Raw genomic sequence first — 24,427 nt, forward strand, 5'->3', positions numbered from 1 at the left:
CTTTCTGCAGGTAAGTTGCCCCAACACTCCTACCCCATCAATGGGACCCTGTAAGCTACAAGTACCACTCTGCCCGCAAACCCTCCTATCCTTCATGACCTCAGAGGAAGTCTGAAACACAGGCTGCAACTACACAGAGAGGAACAAGAGGTGAGTGATCACCCACCCAGTGGGGCACCCCCTCTCTAGTACTGGGGCAAACCCGGGCCCTTCCTCCACCTGCCTCAGCTTCCCTAACCACCCAGCAGGCCGCTTTCTGCAAGTAGGCTGCTCCAACACCCCTATTCCATCAATCGGACCCTGTAAGCTACAAGTACCACTCTGCCCCCAAATCCTCCCCCACCACAGCTTCAGAGGAACTCTGAAGCACAGGCTGTGACTGCACAGATTGGAGCGAGAGAGCAAACCAAGAAAGCAGACCAGGAGAGTGGATCAAAATAACAGGCCAAGAGAAACCTCAGTGGCTCCCCGAGACACAGACAACAACAGTACAGAGCAGACCAAGAACAGTTCCCAAAGACACAGACAGCAACTGCAAGGATTGGACCAAGATGCAAAGACACTGCCAATACCAACTGGAGGAAGAGATGGGTAGGCACCAATGAAAGAATTCATTCAACAACCTAAAAAGCAGCACAGTAACAGCAGAACCCAGTGGCTATACAACAGGAAGACTAACCTAACTAACCCAGAAGTAGCAGAAGAAAATGAATTTAAATGTAACTTCATGAGGATTATGGAGATCTTTAAAGAAGAAATGAAAATTCCTTAAAGAAATGGAGAAAACAACAAACGAAACACAGAAAGAAATCAATAAGTCTCTTAAAGAAACCCAAGAAAAGTAAGAAAAAAAACAAACAGGTGAAATAAACAGCTCAAAACAGTTCGAGATTTGAAGACTGAAACAGAGGCAATAAAAAACAAACACAAATCGAGGGAAGGCTGGAAATGGAAAACCCGGTTACCAAATGGGAACGACAGAGGCAAAACTAATCCAAACTAATTAAAAGGCCAAGAGAAAACATCCAAATTCACAGTATCAGGAATGAAAAGGGGGCCATAACAACAGACACTGAAAAGAAATCCAGAGAACCATTAGATCATACTACAAAAACGTGTACTCCACAAACCTGGAAAATGTAAAAGAAATGGACAATTTTGTGGATAGGTACCACATACCAAAATTAAATCAAGACCAGGTGGGCAATTTAAATAGACCTACAACCTGCAAGGAAATAGAAACAGTCATCAAAAACCTCCCAACCAATAAAGGCCCAGGGCTGGGTGGCTGGAGTGCAGAATTCTACCAAAACTTCAAAGAAGAGCTAATACCTACACTCTTCAAAGTGTTCCACATAATAGAAACAGAAGGAACTTTGCCAAACTCTTTTCATGAGGCTACAGTTACCCTGATACCAAAACCACACAACATGCAACAAAGATCTTGGGAGAGGGTTGAAGGGGAGGAGGGAGGCAGGGAGGGGAGCAGACAAAAGTGTAGAGCTCAATAAAAATCAATTTTAAAAAAAGAAAAAGAAAAAAGGAATTACAAACCAATCTCCCTCATGAACACTGATACAAAAATAATAAAATACTGGCAATTGAATCCAAGAACACATTAAAAAAAATCATCCACCATGATCAAGTTGGCTTCATCTCAGAGATGCAAGGATGGTTCAACATATGAGTATCTATCAATGTAATTCACCACATAAATAAACTCAGAAAAAGTCCATATGGTCATTAGATGCTAATTCACTCAACAAAATCCAACACCTCTTCATGATAAAGGTCTTAGAGAGATCAGAGATACAGGGAACGTATCTAAACATAATAAAAGCCATATACAGCAAGCCAAAAGCCAACATCAAATTAAATAAAGAGAAAATCAAAGTGATTCTACTCAAATTGGGAACAAGGCAAGGCTGCCCACTCTCTCCGTATCTATTCAACATACTTCTTGAAGTTCTAGCTAGAGCAATAAGACAACAAAAGAAGATCAAGGTGATATAAATTGGAAAGGAAGAAGTCCAACCTTTGTTATTTGCAGATGATATGATAGTATATATAACTGACCCCCAAACACTCTACCAGAGAATTTCTACAGCTGATAAATACAAATCAGTAATGTGCAGGATAAGAGATCAACTCAAAAAATTAGTATCCCTCCTATATAGAAATGATAAGGAAGTTGAGAAAGAAATCAGAGAAACATCACCCTTAACAATAGTCACAAATAACAAAATATCTTGGGATAACACTAACCAAAGAAGTGAAAGATCTATATGACAAGAACTTTAAGTCTTTGAAAAAAGAAACTGAAGAAGATACCAGAAAATGGAAAGATTTTCCATTCTCTTGGATAGGTAGGACCAACATAAGAAAAATGGCAATCCTACCAAAAGCAATCTATAGATTCAATACAATCCCCATCAAAATGCCAACACAGTTCTTCACACACCTTGAAAGAACATATGAACTCACTTCATATGGAAAAAACAAAAAATCCAGGATAGATAAAACAATCCTGTACAATCAAGAAACTTCTGGAAGCATCACAATCCCTGACTTCAAACTCTACTACAAAGCTACAGTACTGAAAACAGCCTAGCATTGGCATAAAAATAGACAGGAGGTCCAATGGAACCAAATCAAAAGCCCAGATATCAATCTAAACACCTAAAAGCACCCGATTTTTGACAAAGAAGAAAAATATGAAATGGAAAAATGAAAGCATATTTAACAAATGGTGCTGGCATATCTGGACATTAACATGTAGAAGAATGAAAATAAACCCATATCTATACCCACACACAAAACTCAAGTCCAAATGGATCAAAGACCTCAATATAAAACCAACCAATCTGAACCTCATAGATGAGAAAGTGGGAAATACACTTGAACACATTGGCACAGGCACAGGAGACCACTTCCTAAATATAACCCCAGTCGCACAGGCATTGAGAGCAACAATTAAGAAATGAGACCTCATGAAACTGAGAAGCTTCTGTAAAGCAAAGGACACAGTCAATAAGACAAAAAGGCAGCCTACTGAATGGGAAAAGATCTTCACCAACCCCACATCAGACAAGGGACTGATCTTCAAATTATATAAAGAACTCAAAAAAATTTTACATCAAAATTCCAAATAATCCAATTAAAAAAATGGTGTACAGATCTAAACAGAGAATTCTTAACAGAAGAATCTCAAATGACTAAAAGACACGTATGGAAGTGTTCAACCTCCTTAGCCATCAAGGAAATGCAAATCAAAAGAACTCTGAGACACTATCTTATACCAGTCAGAATGGCTAATATAAAAAACACCAATGCTATCTTACGCTGGAGAGGATGCAGAGTAAGGAGAAGACTCATTCATTGCTAGTGGGAATGCAAACTTGTACAACCACTCTGGAAATCAGTTTGGCAGTTCCTCAGAAAATTGGGAATTCACCTACCTCAGGACCCAGCAATACTGCTCTTGGGCATATACCAAAAAGATGCCGAATCATGCTATAAGGACTTTTGTTCAACTATGTTCAAAGTAACATTATCTGTGATAACCAGAACATGGAAACAACCTAGATGCCCCTCAACTGAAGAATGGATAAAGAAAATATGCTACATTTACACAGTGAAGTACTACTCAATTGTAACAAACAATGACATCTTGAAATATGTATGCAAATGAATAAAACTAGAAAAAAACATCCTTAGTGAAATAACCCAGATCCAGAAAGATGAGCATGGTATGTACTCACTCATAATTGGATACTAGCTGTAGAGGAAAGGATAATGAGGCTATAGTCCAAGACCCTAGAGAAGCTAAGTAACAAGGTGAATCCTAAAAGAAACATATATAGATCCCCTCAGAAGGGGAAATAGACAAGATCTCTTGAGAAAATTGGGAGCATGGAGGTGAGGGGATCGAGGGTGGGCAGAATGGGAGGGAGAGGGGAAAATGGGAGTGGGGAGAACCTGAGGGATGGGAAGCAAGGAAAGAGATATCTTGATTGAGGGAGCCATTGAAGGGCTACCATAAAACCTGGTACTAGAGAAATTCCTAGGAATCCACAAGGCTGACCCCTGATAAGACCCTAAGTAATAGTGAAGAGGGTGCCTGAACTGCCCTTGCCCTGTAGTCAGATTGATGACTATCTTAAATAGAACCTTCACCCAGCAACTGATGGAAACAGAGGCAGAGATCCACAGTGGAGCACTGGACTGAGCTCCCAAAATCCAAAGAGTGGGAGGAGTGAGAATATGAGCAAAGAGGTCAAGACCATGACAGGGACACCCACTGAAACAGTTTACCTTAGCTAATGGGAGTTCAACAGCTCTGGGCAGATAGGGAAGGAACCACCATAGGGCCAAACTAGACCCTTGGAATGTGGGTGACAGTTGTATTGCTAGGGCAGACTGTGAGGTCACTGGCAGTGGCACCAGGATTTATCCCTACTGCTTGTACTGGCTTTTTGGAATCCATTCTTTTTGAAAGGATACCTTGCCCAGCCTAGATATAGTAGGGAGGGCCTTGGACCTTCCCCAAATCAGTGTGCCTTACCATCTCTGAGAAGTAGATGATGGTTGGGAGGGGGGAAATGAGAGGAGGAGAGGAAGTGGGAACTAGGATTGGTATTTAAAATGAAAAAAGATTATTTGTTTTATTTTTTAAAAAAATAAAATATAAAAAACAAAATAATAGAGATGAGGATCTCAAGTGCTACAACTAAGTCTACACTTGTTATAGTCTTTCTCACAATACCCACCATGTGAAAACAACCTACATGTCCACTAATGGATGAGCAATAAAAAAGATAACGTAGTATATACATTTGATAAAAGGTAGAACACCAGTCAACCTTTATAGAGGAAAATTCCAAAATATGTCACAACATGAATGAACCTTGTGGAAATTTTGCTGAGTAAAATCAGTTAATCAAAGAAAGAAGATGATCCCACTCATGGGGAAAAAATGTAAAAAGTTAAATGAGGAGCATTAAAGTAGAATTTGCAAAATAAGAAATTACTAGTTAAGAAAAGCACAAAAAAGCCGGGCGGTGGTGGCGCATGCCTTTAATCCCAGCACTCGGGAGGCAGAGGCAGGCGGATCTCTGTGAGTTCGAGACCAACCTGGTCTACAAGAGCTAGCTCCAGGACAGGCTCTAAAGCTGCAGAGAAACCCTGTCTCAAAAAAAAAAAAGCACAAAGTTTCAGCCAAGAAAGAACAAGCAAGACATGATCTGTGTGACAGGGTACCTGTAGTGAATATTAATATATCAAGTCTTAGACTTGATCATTTAAGAGAGTAAACCTCGCATACAGTGTTCTTACAGGACATTTCTTTTGCAAATGTTACCTTCTGTTTTAAACTTTGCCAGTTTTGATTTTTAAAAGAACCTTTCACTTGGAAACAGCTTTAGATTAAAAAGGAAACTGAGATAGTAATGGAGAGTGCACATATGTCCTAGCCCTGTTCCTCCTTATTAGCATCTAACATACGTGTGCACTGTTCATAATCAACTAGTATGGTTGATATAGTACCACTGTTGCCCAGCCTTAATTCAAGCATGCTTAGATTTTATCCCATTTATTTTTCTGCCTCTATGTCCCTTCTTAAACACTAAATTACATTATCATGTTCCCTTAGGTTTCTCTAGGCCATGACAAATTCTCATATAGGTTGTGTAATAACTGCTCTGTAGCATGGAAAGTTTCCCACATTTCAGTTATCTGAATTTTTCATGATAAGACTGAGGTTATGAGATTTTGGAAGAGCCCAATGGTCTACTTCTATTCGCATTACATCATACGGGACACATTTAATACCAGCCATGACACCTCACTGCCGTTGTTAAGATTGTGCGGCTAATGTAGTTAGAGCTTCTTGTTTCTCCCTTGCAGTGTTATTCATTTTTCCATTACCACACTGTATTCTTTGGAAAATGTTAACCATATCCATACCACATTTAGTGAATAGAGATTTGCTACACTTCTTTATGAGTAAACTATGCACAGAAACTGTAATTTCTCTGCAAAGCCGGGGAGCTTTGTCTGTTTTTCCTCATTTATATAGTTGTAGAATAATTTGTGAGTAGCAGTATAGATACATTAATATGTATTTTATGCTTGTATTATAATCCACTGCTACTTTATGTTATTGTTTATCCCCCCATCAGCTTTAACCACCTAGAGATTTTTCTAGTGAGTCTCTATGTCTCCTTCACATACCCTATCATTGTGGGGGGGGGGGGATTAAAAGTGGAAACTGGAGTGTTTACTAAGGACTCTGGCATGAGTAACTATTAGCTCAGGATTCTAAAAGTTCTAATCTGGGAGATCCAACTCTTTCCATGGTAAACATAGACATGAAAACTAAAGGCATAAGAGTAGAATGGTTTTAAGAATCAAACATTTCGACAATGCCCACATGACCTTCAACCAATAGCAAAAGTCCAATTAGGAAAGGTCTGGTTTCATTTGTCACGTTCTACTATTTTAATTCATATTTCATGGGAATATATGATGGAAATCATGGGCTACAGCCCCAGACTCTAACCTGAAATTGACTGAACACTGACTGTGAATGAAGAATCTCTTTTCCCACTTCTGACATTTGCAAATATTTTAATCCATATTAATGAGAACAAAACTTCATTGGGCCACTTTTGAACATGCAAATAGAAAGTTTTTCCATTTGAAAAAAAAAAAACACCACCCCAGCTCCATGTCTAGGAGGAAGCAGCCAAGACAGGATAAACTCATTGGTATTTTTATAGACTTTTGTCTCATATTGCTTTGTTTATATGTTTCTTTTGTCTTACTGGTCTTTTGATTGTATATTTGGGGTTTTGGTTTTGTATATTTATGGGTTTGGTCATGTGTGTGTGTGTGTTTCTCCCCTGTTTGCTTAAGTAAATGAGGCACAAAGAATGTAGAGTTGGATGAGTCGTGAGATGGAGAGGATTTGGGAGAAATTAGAGGAGGGGAAAATCATGATCATAACACACAGCATGCAATTTTCTCAATAAAAAGAATGAAAAGTTTAAGAATATTCACAAACAACATCCTGCACTCCGCTAGAACACCCTTACCCTGGAAGAGTCCCAGGCTATTCAGTAGTCAGCTGGGGGTGTACTGCCCCTGCTTCCTCTTTCACCAGCGTAGGCAAATGCTCTTCTTGGAAGCTATTGAATCTGTCAGCCCCACCAGCTCCCATGCCGCACTCGCTCGGCTCATTAATTGGATGTTTCAGAGTAGACAACAGCTGAAAATCCCTGTCCAGATAGATCCACGTCATCTTTCTCATCAACAGCAACAGGACCAGTGACTGCCAAACACATTCAGGACACAAAGGAGAACATAGACTTAGACTCAGGACCTGCCCGGTAGGATCAGGATCAGAATTAAAACACTAACATGGAAACAAGAAGCCGAATGGGAATCTCTTCTTCAGAGAAAAGGAAAGTTGGGGGGCATGGGATATGTTTTTGTGAGTCGATTCAAATGGAGTCACTCCTGCTTCCAAAATGGTTTTTGTGGGTTTCCCCCTTTAAATATGTACATACTGGACAAGTTGATGAGCTAGCTCTACCAGAAAAGTGCACCTAGAGGTTTACCAAATACTCATTTAATTGCCCTGCTTTGAGTTTAATAATGAGAGAGAATAACTCTTATTCAAATGCATGGCAGATAGGCAAAGATGGTATCTTATGTAGATTGCCACACAATGCCATGGGCCAGATTTACTCTAGCTCCCTACCACCTAATCACTGTAACTGTATTTCTTTCTGTGTTCCCTCTTCACCTCTCAATTCTTCCTGCTTTGGGAAGTTTCAGAACATTATTGACAGAAAGTATCTCCCTTATTCTAGATCTTTCAAGTAAATACACAATCTGGAAACGGTTCCTTCTGGAAGGTCCTGGGAATCCCGCTATTAACCTTTGGAGGAGGCACAGAGGGCAGGTGTGACTGTGAACATCTGAGTTTTTCCAAGCTTTGTGCAAGCCTGGCTTCCTCCAGGAAGTTCCAAGAGCCTTGTTAACGTTGGCACTCCCCCAATCTACTAAGTTTTTAGTCCTAGCAACTTTTAAAATAATCTTATTATTTCTCTTGAACACACATGCTCAAAGATACACAGGAAAGGAAAATATTCTGGTTAAAAATGTATTTAAGAAGCTTTAGCTTGTACTGCATACAGAGGAACCCAAACAATTACAATGTTAGTATAAGCTTCTGTAAAACATTTACCTACTCAGATATCTCTTGCAAACAAACAATGAGTTATGTTATGCCCTTCTGCTATAATATAATGCTGATAGTAAAATCCATCCATTACTTATAGGACTGTACTTTAAATGATTTCTTCTTGATCTTTTTAAATAATGAATAAATTTTAAATGTTTTATTAGTTGAGAATATCGTGCAGTTTAATCATATTCATCCTCTCTCTGAACTCCTCCCAGACTCAACCCTATTCCCATGCGCACACAACTTTGTGTCTTCTTTTTTATTTTGTTAAATCCATCAAATTTGCATAACCTATATTCTCTTAAATATGTGCTCTTCCAGTAGTAGATTGTGGTTGACAAACCAGAAGCTATGTTTCTTAAGGAAAACTGATGTTCCCTCTTCCAGAAACTATCATTGTCTCAGCTAGGAGTGGAACTTCAGTAGGGGTGGCACCTCAGGCCCTGTTCCTCTCTACATGCTAGGACTTTGCCTAGATTGTGCTTGTCCAGGTCTGGTGCATGCTGTCACAACCACTGTGAGTACTTCTGTGCAACTGCCACACTGCATCCAGAGACACTGTTTCTTTGATGTCATCCAGCACCTATGACTCTTACATTCTTTCTGTCCCTCCCCTCTTCCACAATGACCGCAGGACCTTAAAAGGAGGGAAGGTATTATCAACATCCCTTTAGGGCTCAAAAATCCACAGTCTGTTATTCTCTAGACCTTAACCAATTGTGAGCCTCTTTGACAGTCACCACCTACGTGGAATGGAAGTTTTATAATGGAAGCTGAGAGATACACCAATCTATTGAGTACAAAAATAAACCATTAAGAGTTAGTTTAATGCTATGTCCATTTAGCAGAATAGTAGTAGTAAGCTCTTCCACAGGCTCTATGATCTGTTGAGGATCAAATTGTTGGCCTTTACACCTGTCAGAATGGCTAAAATCAAAAACACCAATGATAACCTTTGCTGGAGAGGATGTGGAGTAAGGGGAACACTCATCCATTGCTGGTGGGAATGCAAACTTGTGCAACAACTTTGGAAATCAGTGTGGCAGTTTCTCAGGAAATTCGGGATCAACCTACCCCAGGATCCAGCAATACCACTCTTGGGAATATACCCAAGAGATGCCCTATCATACTACAAAAGCATTTGTTCAACTATGTTCATAGCAGCATTATTTGTAATAGCCAGAACCTGGAAACAACCTAGATGCCCCTCAATGGAAGAATGGATAAAGATATACGCATTAGAGTACTACTCAGTGGTAAAAAAAACAATGACATCTTGAATTTTGCATGCAAATGGATGTAAATAGAAAACACTATCCTGAGTGAGGTAACCCAGACCCAAAAGATGAATATGGTATGTACTCACTCATTAGTGGATTCCAGCCATAAATAAAGGACATTAAGCCTATAATTCATGATCCTAGAGAAGCTAAATAGGAAGGTGATCCCAAAGAAAAACATGTAGTTATCCTCCTGGATATTGGAAGTAGACAATATTGCCATCATTTCCTTTTTTATGTTTGCTAACTTAATGGAGTATAAATTTTTAAAAATGTCCCCTACAATATTCTGAACTTGTTTGATGTCCACTGCAATGTCCTCTGTTTATTTCTGATTATGTTAATTTGGGTTCTCTTTTTTTGCCTAATTGAGCTAAGGACCTGTCAATTTTGTTCATCTTCTCAAAGAACCAACTCTCAAATTTGTTGATTCTTTGTATTGCTTTATTTGTTTCTGTTTTATTAATTTATTCTCTTACTTTTATCATTTCTTCCCATCTGCTAAATTGGAGTATGTTTTGTTCTTCTCTTCTGAAATCTTGACTTGCATCATTAATTCACTCACTTATTTGTGTTCTCTATCATTTTTTTAAATGTAGACACTCAGAGCTATAAATTTCCCTTGTAGGACCGTTTTAGTGTGCCTCTGAAATTTTATTGTGCTGTGCTTTTATTCTCATTTAGTTCTAGGGTTGTTTTATTTCTTTCTTGACTTTTGCTTTGACCCATCCATCATTTGGTAATGTGTTCCTTTTTTCTGCATGCTGAGGATTTGTTTGCTATTGATTTTAAACTTTATTAGACAGAATCCATGAACTTGTTTCAATCTTCTTTCTGTATTTGTTAAGATTTGTTTTTGTGTCCCAAAATGTGATGTATTTTAGAGAAGATTTCAGTAGAATGCTGCTAAGTAGAATGTGTATTCTTTGGTGTTTGATCAAACATTCTGTGGATATCTGTAAGGTCCATTTGGTGTATAATGTCATTTAATTCTGATATTTCTCTGTTAACTTTTTAATCCAGACTACCTGTTTTCCTTTTTTTAAAAAAAAATATATATGTACTAGAGAGGTAGTATAGTCATTACAGTACTTGCTGTTCAAGAATGAAAACCTGAGTTTTGATTGGAATAAGCCAGGGAGATTCTGATAAACCTGTCATGGAAAGGAGACTGACCAGCAAGGCCTGGAGGCTGAGTAGCAGTGGGCAAAGCTGCAGTAGGATTGGGTGTAGGAATTACAAACACTGCTTGAGTGGCAGGAGAGTTGATTGCTTTGACAATGAAGAAAAAATGCTTCTGTACCCAATCGTAGGGGAGGGACAAGATCTTGGAGAGAAAAAAAAAGGTAAAAGTTACCATCCATATTTCTTTATTATCATTTCACCATTTCCAGTATTTTGCTGTTGTATTTTAATTCAGAAGGATCCAGTGTAACAGAAGGCATAAGCTTAAGACTTATATATACATGTGAACAGTTGTTTAGCTGCTTGTTACATGACATGGGTAGTCATGAAACAGAGGGAACTTGCCAGAAACAAGCTGGGCTACCATGCATAAGACCCATGCTACAACAACCCATTACTCCATTGTGGCCCCAAGTCTTAATGGTTCCACAACCTTCCAAAACAGCACCATCAGCAGCAGACAAAATGTTTATATGAGCCTAGAAGAAGTATTTCATTCCCAGACCATCACAAACAGCCTGATAGTAAATACTTAGGCACTGTTAACTCTGCAACCCTCTCTTCCAACCACCATTTGCTAGTGTAGAACAAAAGCAACATAGGTACTGCATAAATGTGGCTATATTCCAGTAAAAGTTGATCAACAGGAAATAGGCAGGAGACTAAATTTAGTTCAGAAACTTAATCCTGATTTAGATAGAATGTGGTAGTTTAAAAGAAAATGGTCCCTTTAGGGATTGGCACTATTAGGAGGTGTGACCTCATTGGAGTATGTGTAGCCTGTTATAGGAAGTGTGTCACCTTATGGGGTAGGCTTTGAGGTCTCCTATGCTCAAGCTACACCCAGTATGGGACACAGTTCACTTTCTGTTGTCTGCAGATCAAGATGTAGAATTTCAGCTCCTTCTCAGGTACCATGTTTCCCTCCATGTTGATGATGGACTTCAAAACTGTAAGCCAGCCCCAGTTAAATGGTTTCCTTTATAAGAGTTGTCATGGTCATGGTGTCTTTTCACAGCAATAGAAACCCCAACTAAGACAGAGGACAATGATGTTTTTTAAAAGATTACAAAGTAAAAACTTTCCAAAATAATGAAGAGGATTGAATTATACTACAGAGAGTTTGGGAAGAACAAGAACTGAGGAGAAAAAGGCTGAATAAAATGACGGGGCAAAGGCAAAGAACATGCTAAATATTTCTAGAAGGATGGAAGGCTACACCTGGACAGAATAATAATAGGGGGATTCTTAAAAGGACTCACTCAGAAAAATCAACCATATGGTCAGCTCTCTCTGGCCAGATTATATAGACACTGAGACTGGGTTAACACAGTAAACTGAAAGACTCAAGGGCATGCATTGGGGCCTGTCTGAATTCCAGTCAGAAGCCCATGACTATCTGCAGATTGACTTTGGCTGAGCCACCACACATCTCTGAATTTAGGATTACTCGTTTGCATGGTATGAGCCTTTCACTGAACTCACAGAAGACCTACTATAGACAACTTAAAAGAGGGAGGATCTCAGTCCAGGGTCTGCTGACTTTGTTCCTATGGGCCCGTTACTGGCAGAGCACATGGCAGAGAAAGCTACTCACCTGACAACAGCCAGGGAGCAGAGAGAAAGGAAAGGAAGGCTCCAGGGACGAGAGTTACTCTTCCAAGTCACACCTCAATGTTGCATTTTTTCAGATACCAGCTCTTTAGCCATGAACTCATCAATGGGTTGGTGAAGTCAGACCACTCAATGCCATCTAACAGCAGGACCAACTTGCAAGGATGTTTCAACACAGAGTCTTATGGGGGCACATCTCATACTGACTTACATAAAGTTATAAGGTCTAGGTTATATTTAACACTCAGAGGACAACAAACATACGCTGGGGACAGTGTTGAAGTTGTTAGAACTCTTTAAGATATTGTGGTGGGGGAAAATCTGGCCTATCTGCATATTCATAATACAAACATATAAACCAGTGGTTCTCAACCTTCCTAATGCCATGACCCTTTAATACAGTTTTTCATGTGGTGGTGACCCCAACCATAAAATTACTTTCATTGCTACCTTAAAACTGTAATTGTGCTACTGTTATGATTCGTAATGTAAATATCTGATAAGTGACCCCTATAAAGGGGTTGTTTGACCCCCCAAAGGAGTTGTGACCCACAAATTAAAAATCATTAGTATAAACTGAAGGGAATTTATGCTTCTCACTTCTGAGTCAATTCCAGTAATTACAGACCACTGAATAAAAGTAATCTTGATAATAAACTCAAAATGTCAACATTTAATTATAAACAAGTCATTTACAAGAATTATTTTAAATGTTCTGGAAAATTCCATGGTCTTTCAATACAGGCATATTCAGCTGATAATTAAAGGATTCTAAACAAGCACTCCACAATGTCACTCAGTAGTTGAATTCTAGAACTCGGGTGTCGAGCACTGCTTAGAATGTCCCCACGTTTGTAGAATGTTCATTTTCTTTTCACTGGTGCAGGAGAGGATGTACACTAAGGATGAGAGGGGAATATTGATTGGAACATCTGGCAAATGTTGAGTTTTATTTCCTCTGCAATGATTTTCTCGTCCTTAGCGAAAATGAAGAGCCATGAGGAAAATCCATCACTTTGGACACTGCTGTCTTCCCCACAGGATCCCAACACTAAATGCCTGATGATTCTGTCTAAATAGTAAATTCAAAAGTCAGTTTATGAAGCAAATGATCAAAGTTCCCACACACTCGTGAACCTGACTGTCAGTATTGCTAGCACGCGGGTGCTTCTAGCTGGGGCTGTGTGCATAGGGCAGGTTGCTGCACCCAAGAGGCCATCTCAACCCACAAGTAAACAGTAAAGGATTGCTTAGGCTCCTAGAGCTCCATTTACATATTCTCCATTTAAATTTTGTTCACATGGAGAAAATGTAATTTGCCATCTTGTTGATCTCACTGATAGATTCCCCAGCAACGAATCTACAGAATTTACTTTTCCCAGTTTTAGTAGACATGAAATAAGATCATTTTCTTGATATTTCTACAGACAAGTAAATACTTAACAGATGTTTCTTGCTGAAGAAATTATGATGCCCATTTTACTTCCCCACAGACTGGCACTTTAGAAAGAAATTTTTCTTTTAAACACTGTCTTATTTTTTTTTGCCCTGAAATTTTAGTGTCTGTTGTCACTTACATCCCAGACAGAGGTGTTATTTAAAGATAAAGAATGCTGAAAGAAAAAAGTATGTGCCATTCTTTTAACTGATATACATGGCATTCTCTTCCTGAGTTCTGCTGCTGGGGAAGAGAAAAGAAAGTCATTATTCTTGTTGGCTCCCATGTCTATCCATCCCTAGGTTGGTCCATGGTCATGGCTCCCACATCTATCCATTCCTAGGCTGGTCCATGGTCATGGCTCCCATGTCTATCCATGCCTAAGCTGGTTCATGATCATTTGAGAGGCAAGAAGAATGATCTGGGTCTCTACTTCCATATAAGCAAATTAGTCAAATTGGGAATTGAGTTCTGATATTTAAAAACCACAGGACTCTGCCATTAGATAGAGGATCACAGAAAGTATAAATTACTGGTATGTCTGCCATTATTTAGACACTTTGTTCATGTCATTGTAGGTAATTCCCTTCTTACAGAGTTCAAGAAGCTCCTAAACCTAATTCCCAATATTGATAACCTAATCACAAGTCATAGAGCGGGACACATACATAGCCATGTTTAAAGGGCCTCACTGTAGGAGAGACAGAAGTCCAAGTGGGTTACTTTACTCCACTAGGTACAAGAGCATCTGACAGAAGAGATTATAGTAGTGGAGCATAGAGTTCCCGTGATTTTACACTTTTCCCACCATACTCATCAATCTGACCAGACCACACCATATTCAGAAATTGTTCCTGTTTTTCCTGTTTGTTTCCATGTGGATTTTCTCATTATAACTCTGAAAAGCACTCCTAGTGGAAAAAAATGATGGGTTTTGCCATATAGATAGAGAAGTAGAATGTTGAGATGAACAAGCTGTTTATAGAACTCAAACACATTTTTCTAAGAAAGCAATTGCAAATATTTATGACTCCCTTTTCGCAACCCTCTAGACTCATCTTTATTGAGAAAATGTACAAAGGTAAAGATTATTGGGATATACTATGAACATACTGGTGTGAAAAATAAAAGTCCTCCCAACATAAAATCAAGTGCAAATGTTTATTGTGAAATTAGTTACAAACACAAATGAAGATTTCCACTAGAGTCTCTGATAATACAGTAAGTATTAAACTAAACTTTTTGTCATAAGAAGTCAGGATAGAAACAGGTTATATTTTTTAATAAGTCCAGTTTCTCCGACATTGACTGTCATTAAGTGAGGAAGTATGATCTATAATAGGAGAGTAAGCAACAAATTCAACTCTGTAATCAACCTCACAGCAGCTCAAAACAGTTAAAGAAACAGAGATGAAGCCTGGAAGCTCTGCAGCTTTAATCTGCAAAGCAACCAATCAGAGAAAAGAGAGCAATGCAGGAGAATACCCCAGTCATATGCACAAGAGACCCCAGGACTTTGACTGAACTCTAACAAACACAGACACCAGGTAACAAAAACAAGGCTGAGTCAAGAGCCATTCCCGTGGGAGAGACAACTAGAGGCGAGTTGTGTTTTGAACCATCTCCAGAGTTTTCATGGGGTTGGAGGGCATCATTTCTGTCCAATGAAAGGCCTATTAGACAGCCAGAGACCCCAAGGACACCTTCCCTCCGTAGCAGGACTATACAAACTGCAGTACCAACAAACTTTTACTGTCTCACTTTCTTGTTTTGTTCGTCCACTGTAATGAGTCGTAAAAACAAAGCTTGAGAAGAAAGTAAATCACCTCCAGCCTAGAACAAAACTCTACGATTTTTTCCAAGAAGACATAAAAATCTAAACATTCAATAAATGTTTCCAAAACAAACCTAGGAAAGAATGGGGAAATAAAACCCGATGAAGAAAACTTCGAGCCAAGTGAAACAAAATCAAAATAAGATGGATCATAACACAAGAGACAGAACATGACAAATATTTTCAGAACTACACTGAACACATGAAGAATTTAGAAATTATAAAAATGGTAATACAGGCCTACAATGCATGGCTGAAAGTCTCTCTAGTGAGTTCAGCCACATGTTGGTGCTGCAGAAGTAAAAGCAGGGTGACTTGAAAACAGAACAGAAAGAACCCTGAGAACTGAAACACATAGAGGAAAAAAGCTCTCCGAGGTTTAGGAGATAAGACCACTAGGTTCAAGACATGCAAAGCTGGAGTCAGAAAAGGAAGCAGGCAAGAAATAGAGGGAAACCCACATAGATTAGAAACACTTTTTAAAAAATAAATTTAATCATTTAACTACTACCTTAAAATATAGATAAAGAAGAGAATGTTAAAACCAAGTGGCATGGGATGATAAATTATTAACAGCAAGCCATGACTGTGTGGATGTCATCCAAAGGCCTGTGTGTCCAGCCATGGTACTGCCTGTAAATGATGGAACATTTAGGACATGGCACAGAGGGACAGGATGTTAGATCTTCATTCTCATGGTCAGGAGCAATTTTAGAACAGCACCTTTACCTCTCTTCCTCCTTCAGTCTTTCGTCACGCAATGTTCTGTCTTATCACAGGACGCAAAGCACTAGACCGACCAACCATAGACTGAATTCTCCCTTCTTTCTACGTCCTGGGAATAGACATTGACCATGACTTCACTTAGACTAAGCCAGACCTCTGTCTCTGAGTTGCTTCTCCATCCATCTTTTCATTTTTATTTTGAAATAGGATCTCACTAAATTTGTCAGGCTGGCCTGGACTTACTCCATAAGTCCAAGCAGACCTTGAACTTGTGATCATTTTGTCTCAGCCTCTTAGGTAGCTGGAAAACCAGGCTAGCTAACTCTCTTCTTTATAAGCTAATTGATCCCAAACATCTGTTACAACTATAGAAAGCTGAATGATGTGGAGCATAAATCAATTAAAAACAAGTAGAAAGTAAAAGAAAAAAATCAATAAGACAAATGCAGCTTCTTTGAGGAGATATAAAAGTGCTAAATCATTAGCTTCACCTAAAAAAAAATGAGCTGAAGAGATTAATATGACCGTAAAACTAAACTGATAGATAGTTGATAGATAAATGGATAAATTAGGTGAAACTTTATGCCAAAAATGAACAACTTAGATGTAATAGACAAATTATTTAACAAGAGATAATTACTATAAACAATAATAAAAAGCTAGAAAATTTAAATAAGCCTGTAATTATTTAGAAAAATGAATTTACAAACTGAGAATCTTTATAGTGTTACTATGCCCCCCAACGAACTTTAATCTCAAGTGTCCTAGCTGGAGAATTGCATCAATTATATAGGAAACCAATACTGTCAAACTCACATAAAACATTATAGTGAGTGGAGAAAGAAGGAGCAGTTCCTTCCTTTACCCTGACAACAACGTGATACAGGAAAGTTGTAAGCCAATATCCCTTGAAATCAAAGCTACAAGGCCAAGAGGATGGTTCAGCAAACAAAGACCCTTGGAGGTAAGCCTGACCACCTGAGAGACACTCCTGGTTCCCATGGTGTAAGGTGTGTTCTGACTATTTAGGGTTGTCTTTTTATCTCTATATGCCACTACAGCACATACCTACTAGTATTCACACACACACACACACACACACACACACACACACACACTAATTAAAATGTACAAAAACATAAATGTAAAACTCTAATCATAATATTAAAATTAAATGTAAAAATAAGCAAAATAGATATCATCAGTAAGTGTAAGATTTAAATGTTTGAAGAAATAATGTAGCTTGTCACATGAAAAACACAGAAGCTAAATAGGTTTTTTTTTAATAGATCCAGGGAAAGTATTTGATATAGTCAGTTGCAGAATCATGCTGGAGAAATTTTAAAAAATGAAATATTTTCTCAGCCTAATCAAGATCAATACCACAAGTTCTGGTGCTGATTATGGGGTTGTTATTTTTCCATGCTTTTTAATTTGATAATTTCAAAACATTCAGGATGTGAAAAGTCTCTATATTGAGCAATCAATAGTATTAAAAATGTCTGTAGACAGACTTCGAAAATGCAGTAAGTTCCTATTCTATTGTTGTATTTTTCTCTGGTTTGAAATATCTACCATCTTCTATTCAGGCTATGATCATAAAATGCCACAATTTGAGCTCATAAACACTAGACTTCTGTGTCACAGTTTTTGAAGGTTGGAACTCTTAAGAATAAAGTGTGGCAGGTTCAGTTCCCCATGAGGGCCTATTTCCTTGTTCATAGAAATCAGCAAATCATAACATCTTCCATGGTGAAGGGGCAAGGGTCTCCCTATGGATGCTCCTAAGGGCAATAAACCAATGTGTTGGGAGCAGTGAGACCCCAGATCCTGAATTTCTTGTAATCCCCTGATCTAAGTGCCTACAGCTGCTCTGAGCATGAGACCTTCAGGAGTTCCTGATGGCAGGAGAGTGGTTTCTGGTGGGTTTGGCTGGGGCGTGGCTATCTCTATATAATCTGCCCCTGAACACAATAAAGGGGGCATTCTTGAGGAATTCAAGGATGACCCGTGTCGCTGTCTCGCTGTCTGTGTTTGTGTATTTTAACCTGCTCCTTGCCCGAATCTGGCAAACTGGGTGTCAGCACACCCAACACAGACACGGGGGCGTGGTGCGTGGCACCAATGTGTGAAAGAGGTCCTCTCTGACCTAACCACCTCCCAACACCCCATGTTCTGGCACCATCACCAGGGAATTGAGAGTCCAATATATGAATTCAAGAAACATGAATACTCAAACCTTTGTAAAATCACTCAGGAACAACAAACATTTGGCTCTGGGGAGTATTATTGGAGGTGTGTGTCTTTCTTCCTTATAGACCAAATACCTTGAGAAATAAAAACAACAAATGAAATTTACAAGCAAAGGGATGGAACTGGAAAAAATTATGCTGAGTGAGGCTACCCATGCTCAGAAAGACAAACACCACCTGTTCTCTCCCCTGTGCGGTTACTAGCTTGGAAGGTTTTGTTCTGCATTCTTACCTTGGAGTGAATGGGGAAGCCAGGTGATTAGAAATGCCCCCATTGGGGACAGAACCTCTGAATGAGAGTGATATCAAAATATAGGTAAAATGAATGTAGAGAGCGAGACAACTATAGACAGGACAGAAAAGTTCAAACAAGTAGTAGATGGGGGTAGGGTAAAAAGGGAGGGAAGGCTTAAACAAGTGAAGAGAGATGGCTGGGGTGGTACGTGCTGGTAGGATTTGCTGAAGGAGGAGGAGGCAGGAGGATCATGAGTTTGGGGCCAGCCTGGGCTGCACAATGGAAGAGAGTACTGAAAAGCTATATGGAATTCTACAATTTCACAACTCAAAGGAAACACTGCTAAAGGAAATAGCAGAATACAGGTGGTATAAAGAAGCTTCTTTTTGCGTGATGTAGGGATTAGTTCAGAGAATCAAAACTGTTCGAAGCACTGAGGATAGCTAACTGTGAGTGTTTAACCTCTCCCCATCCTAGGTACAGGGAACCTTGAGGAAGAGTAAGTGGGAAAGATGTAAAAGCCAGAGGACGGGAAATAGAACAGAGAGCTGCTATACAAGACCCACATAAGACCAAGCCAGTCAAAATTGTAGTGTTGTGGGAAGTGGTTCCTGAAACCCCGCCCTTAGCTAAGGATCTGTTGGTAGTAGATGGCCGTGGAGGAAGGGAGAGCCATTTTTCCCTGAGACTGTAGCCAGTGATAGGTTGCTATGCCCTTGCAGATGCCAGATCCTTTCCTACACAGCACCGACTGGACTCTGAGGGCTATTGATAATAAAGTTTTAAGAAGAAGGTGTGAAGCCGGGATGGGAATGGATTGGGAGATTCAGGGAGAGCTAGAGAAAGGTAGTAGGTAGTGTCTGTGCTCTGTGTTTGTGTGTGTGTGTGTGTGTGCGTGTGTGTGTGAAATTTTCAAGGATTCAGTAGAAACATTCCTTAAAATTTCTTTAAAGAATCTAGATGGCAAAATGTTTCATTTTTTTGTTGAATAACTCTATAGCACTGTAGAAATGAACTTTTTGTGATTATTTGTTTATTTATTTATTAAAAATCTCCACCTCCTCCCATCCTCCCATTTCCCTCCCACTCCCCCCACTGCCCCTCTCCTTCCCTCTCCAGTCCTAAGAGAAGTCAGGGTGCCATGCCCTGTGGGAAGTCCAAGACCTTCCCCCTCCATCCAGGTCTAGGAAGGTGTGCATCCAAACAGACTAGGCTCCCAATAAGCCAGTACATGCAGTAGAATCAAAATCCGGTGTCTTTATAATTAGCTTCTCAGTCAGCCCCCATTGTCAGCCATGTTCAGAGAGTCTGGTTTGATCACATGCTCATTCAGTCCCAGTCCAGCTGGCCTTGTTGAGCTCCCATTAGATCAGTCACACTGTCTCCATGGGTGGATGCAACCCTCGTGGTCCTGACTTTCTTGCTCATGTTCTCCCTCTTTCTGCTCTTCATCTGGGCCTTGGGAACTCAGTCCTGTGCTCCAATGTGGACCTGTGTCTCTTATCTTCATCCATTGCCAGATGAAGGGTAAGGCTCACAGTGAGCTCGTCCATGCTGAAGAGTCCAAGCCCATCGCCGTTGTCCTTGGTTTCTCAGTCCTCCTCCACCGTCAGCCACATTCAGAGAGTCCAGTTTGGTCGCCTGTTCCATCAGTCCCATTCCAACTGGACTTGGTGGTCTCCCATTAGTTCTGTCTCACCGGACTTTTATGATGGAAATATAAACAGTTTCACAAGACTGAAAAGCTGAATTTTTCTATTGTATCCAGAGAGATGTAAAACTTTTTAGCAGGCACTTTAAAGTACTATCAAACAAATTTTCTGCTGTTGAATGTCAGAGATCAATTTAGACAAATTCTCTAAAAGCAAAGTTGCCCCTTGCTGACACAGATTTCCTGTCATGGGGCTGGGGGGGGGGTCTTTATTTTAAAAAAACAAAAACAAACAAACAAAAAACAAAACAGAAAGATGTCTACTTTAAAAATAAATAAACAACGAGAACCCTGAGACAGAAGTAAATCTTAGAAAAAGACAAGATCTCCTGAGTAAATTAGGAGCATGGGGACCTTGGGAGAGGATTGAAGGAAAAGGGAGAGGCAGGGAGGGGAACAGAGAAAAATGTAGAGCTAAACAAAAATCAATGGTAAACAAACAAACAAACAAACAAAAGTCTGCTTAAAGAAGGTGTTTCTTAGGAACAAAGGCAATAGAAAGTCTTTCCTGGAACTACCAGGAACTCTTCTCCATTATAGATAGACAGAGGTAGGCAGTTCATTTCTCTTTAATACTATGGTACGCCCATTAATGGAACTTCCCTTATGGTGAGATGTGGTTAGAATGTGCTGGTGCACTCTAGACAACTTGATGGTCATCAGTCACTTGGTCAAATTTTCAAGATGAAACTGATGTACTTATCTATGCTTTCACTACCAAAGAAACACATCTAAAAGGCTCTGGCATTACTATTTTATAGGTAGTGACATGAGTATTTAAAAGGCATATGTCCCCTCATGAACACAGAAGAAATACGATCATGATACCATGCAGAAGATGGACATTTAACTCCATTTCTCTTTACTTAGTGTTTAAAATACTCTGACTATTTTTTTCTCTTGATGTTACAACTTTGAAAAATAGTATTCAAAGAAAGAGTTGGACAAAAATGGTAGAGAGCTCACCTGAAGCTCAATGCACTCCACAAAGACCCGCGAAGAAATATTAAAAAAAAAATGAAAACAATAATAAAAATGAAAGCGATTAAAATAATTTCAAAAAGCTGGTTTCTAGCTGCCAGGACCAGATTGATTGCAGTATCATCAGTTACTGGGGACACGTGACTAATGAAAGGCTGCTGTTGACAAACATCAGAAATAGGTGCTGACTATTCTGCTCGCCCTAAAAAGCCACCAGGATTCTTTTTTGTGTGTTTTGTTTTGGTTTTTTTGTTTTGTTTTGTTTTTCGAGACAGCGTTTCTCTGCAGCTTTTAGAGCCTGTCCTGAAGCTAGCTCTTGTAGACCAGGCTGGTCTCGAACTCACAGAGATCCGCCTGCCTCTGCCTCCCGAGTGCTGGGATTAAAGGCGTGCGCCACCACCGCCCGGCACCAGGATTCTTTTATCATTCCACAGTGCCATTCCCTCATGCTCATGCTCCCCACAGTCTCAGTGTGCAGGCTCCGGAACACTGTCTTTCTCACCCCGGTCTTTTCTACCTCCTCTTCTTCCAGAATCCGTTCGTGATTCCGACCACTATAAATCATGATCTGAAGGAACCAGTTCTCCTTCAACTGCAAACCCTCTCTTGGAACTCCCTTCACCCCACTGCTCTAAAGAATACCCCAAAGTCACCTGAGAATGATGACATCGACTCTGGTGGTTTGAATGAGAAATGTCCCCCATAGAATAATTGTTTCCAATACTTGGTCCCCAGTTAGTGGCATTGTTTGGGGGCAGGTTATGAGATGTTTAGGAGGTGAAGCCTTGCTAAAGGAAATACATCACCGGTGGCAGTCTTTGAGGTTTTATAGACTTGTCACACTTCCTGTTTTCTATCTCTGATTGTTGTGTGTGCATGAAAGTGTCATCAGCTACTGGCTGTTGTCACCATGTCTTCTTTGCCATGATGGACTTCGATCCTTCTAGTACAACAGCACCAGAAAAGTGACTAATACATTCGCTCTCTCCCTAGAGATGACCTGTCACTTCCTCCTTTCTCCTCTGCATATTCTTGTTAATTCTTCCATTCTCCTTTGCCCAAGGAAGAACCTTGGAAGTATAATCAATTCTCATTACTTGCTATACTTCCCTTTTCTTGAATAGGCACACTGCTCAGTGAGTGCTGAAAGGACTTCTGAGAATTAGATGCTCTGTTTACAGCTTTCCCTTTGTATGTATTTTATTTTTGATTGACAGTGCATTAATTGTGAATATTAATGAAGATACAAGTACAATGGCTTTATAGGCATACAGCCACATACTGTGCATTGATCAGCAGCAGCCTCTCTACCCATACACCCTTCCTCCCAAACCTCCAGTAATCTCTAGTCTACATTCACGCACTTTTCCACATTATTTTTATTTCAAACACGATCAAATAGCAAAAATGAATCAGACATATAAAACAGAATGGTCAAAATTGAGAATAAAATTAATGAACTAGAAAATTTAGTTGAAATATTTATTCAGAAAATTGTTCCCTGAGGCACACAGATGAAAACTATGAAAAAAAAAGATCAATGATACAAAGATACAAATGTAGAAGTATCAAAAGCTTTCTTAAGGTTTCCAAAAATCAGGGCAGGGGTGTGGCTCAGTGTAGAGTTGTTGCCTAGCATTAATGAGGCCCCAGCATAACTACTACTTCCTTGCCCCCCCCCAAAAAAAATCTAGTAACCCAACATAGGAAACAAAGGAAAATAAATAACATGAGAAAACAACTCCGAGTTAAACAAAAAACTTTGCATCTCATAACTGAGAGGTAACAAAGAATGAGAATCCATGAATGCTAGAAGTAGCCTAGTGAAATTCCAGCACCACCATGTAGGAAAACAAAAAGCTAACCTCACGCAAGGAAAGCCTGATTACCTACAGAGAAATTAGTGTAGGTCGGTGCTAGAACATTCTGAGCCATACTGAGGGGAAATAATACTGAACCCAATATAGTAGGCAACATCTAAACAGTCCTAACTGCCGCACCTTCTGGAATTAATGCTCTTCTGGAGTCCCATATGCTTGCCACAAAGAAGTTTAGTGTCTTCCCTGAAACAGATAGGATAAAAATCATGTCACGTTTCATGTAAAACAACCTAAAAGCATTGTCTTCTGTGTGGATGGATTCTGCTTCCACTCTCTACTCTCTTGCTGTGAGGGAAACCAGCTTCAGTGTCATGTGAAAAAGCAGGGAGGCCTAGTTCTGCATGGCCGCCTTCATGAGCTTGGGACTTGGGTCTTTTTCCCAGACATGTCTTTAGGTTGACTAGAGAACAAAGACTCAGCCTTTCTACAGCCTCGTGTGTAATTTTAAGCCACCAACAGCCAGTGAAATTCCATCCAAATTCCTAGCCTACAGATGCCTGAAATAAATGTTTCTGTTGCTTTCAGTCACAAAGTAGACTTGTTATGAAGTAATAAGGCATTCAGGTATGAGCAAGGATAAAACCTAAAACTATTTCAGAAATATGAGTTCTAAACCTTAACCACCCACAGATCACTCTGAGAGAATTACTGAGAAGGTGTCCAACCAAATGAAAGATGAAACCAAGAGACATGAGGAATTAGACGTGGCATTCAAGTGTTAAGCAGAAAAAGAAAAGAAAAGAAAAGAAAAAAATACATTATTCCAGTTGCTAAAATTAGAGTTGTGAAACCTAATGCAATTCATATGGGCACAATAACAATATCAATAAAAATAAAGAAAAATGAAATTACACTCATCATAGAAGATGGATGAAACTAGAGCTTACACGTTAAGTAAAAGAAGCCTAAGGCACAAAAACAAACACCACATATTTTTCCCTCGTATGCAGAAACTAGAGAACGAAAAGTGAGGAAAAGGTCATGAAGCTGAAAGGATGGCGCTAAAGACCTGGAAGTGGGTGTAGAAAGCAGGGAGGGGT

This window comes from Arvicola amphibius, chromosome 7 (genome assembly GCF_903992535.2).
Source record: "Arvicola amphibius chromosome 7, mArvAmp1.2, whole genome shotgun sequence".
NCBI classification, from domain to species: Eukaryota; Metazoa; Chordata; class Mammalia; order Rodentia; family Cricetidae; genus Arvicola; species Arvicola amphibius.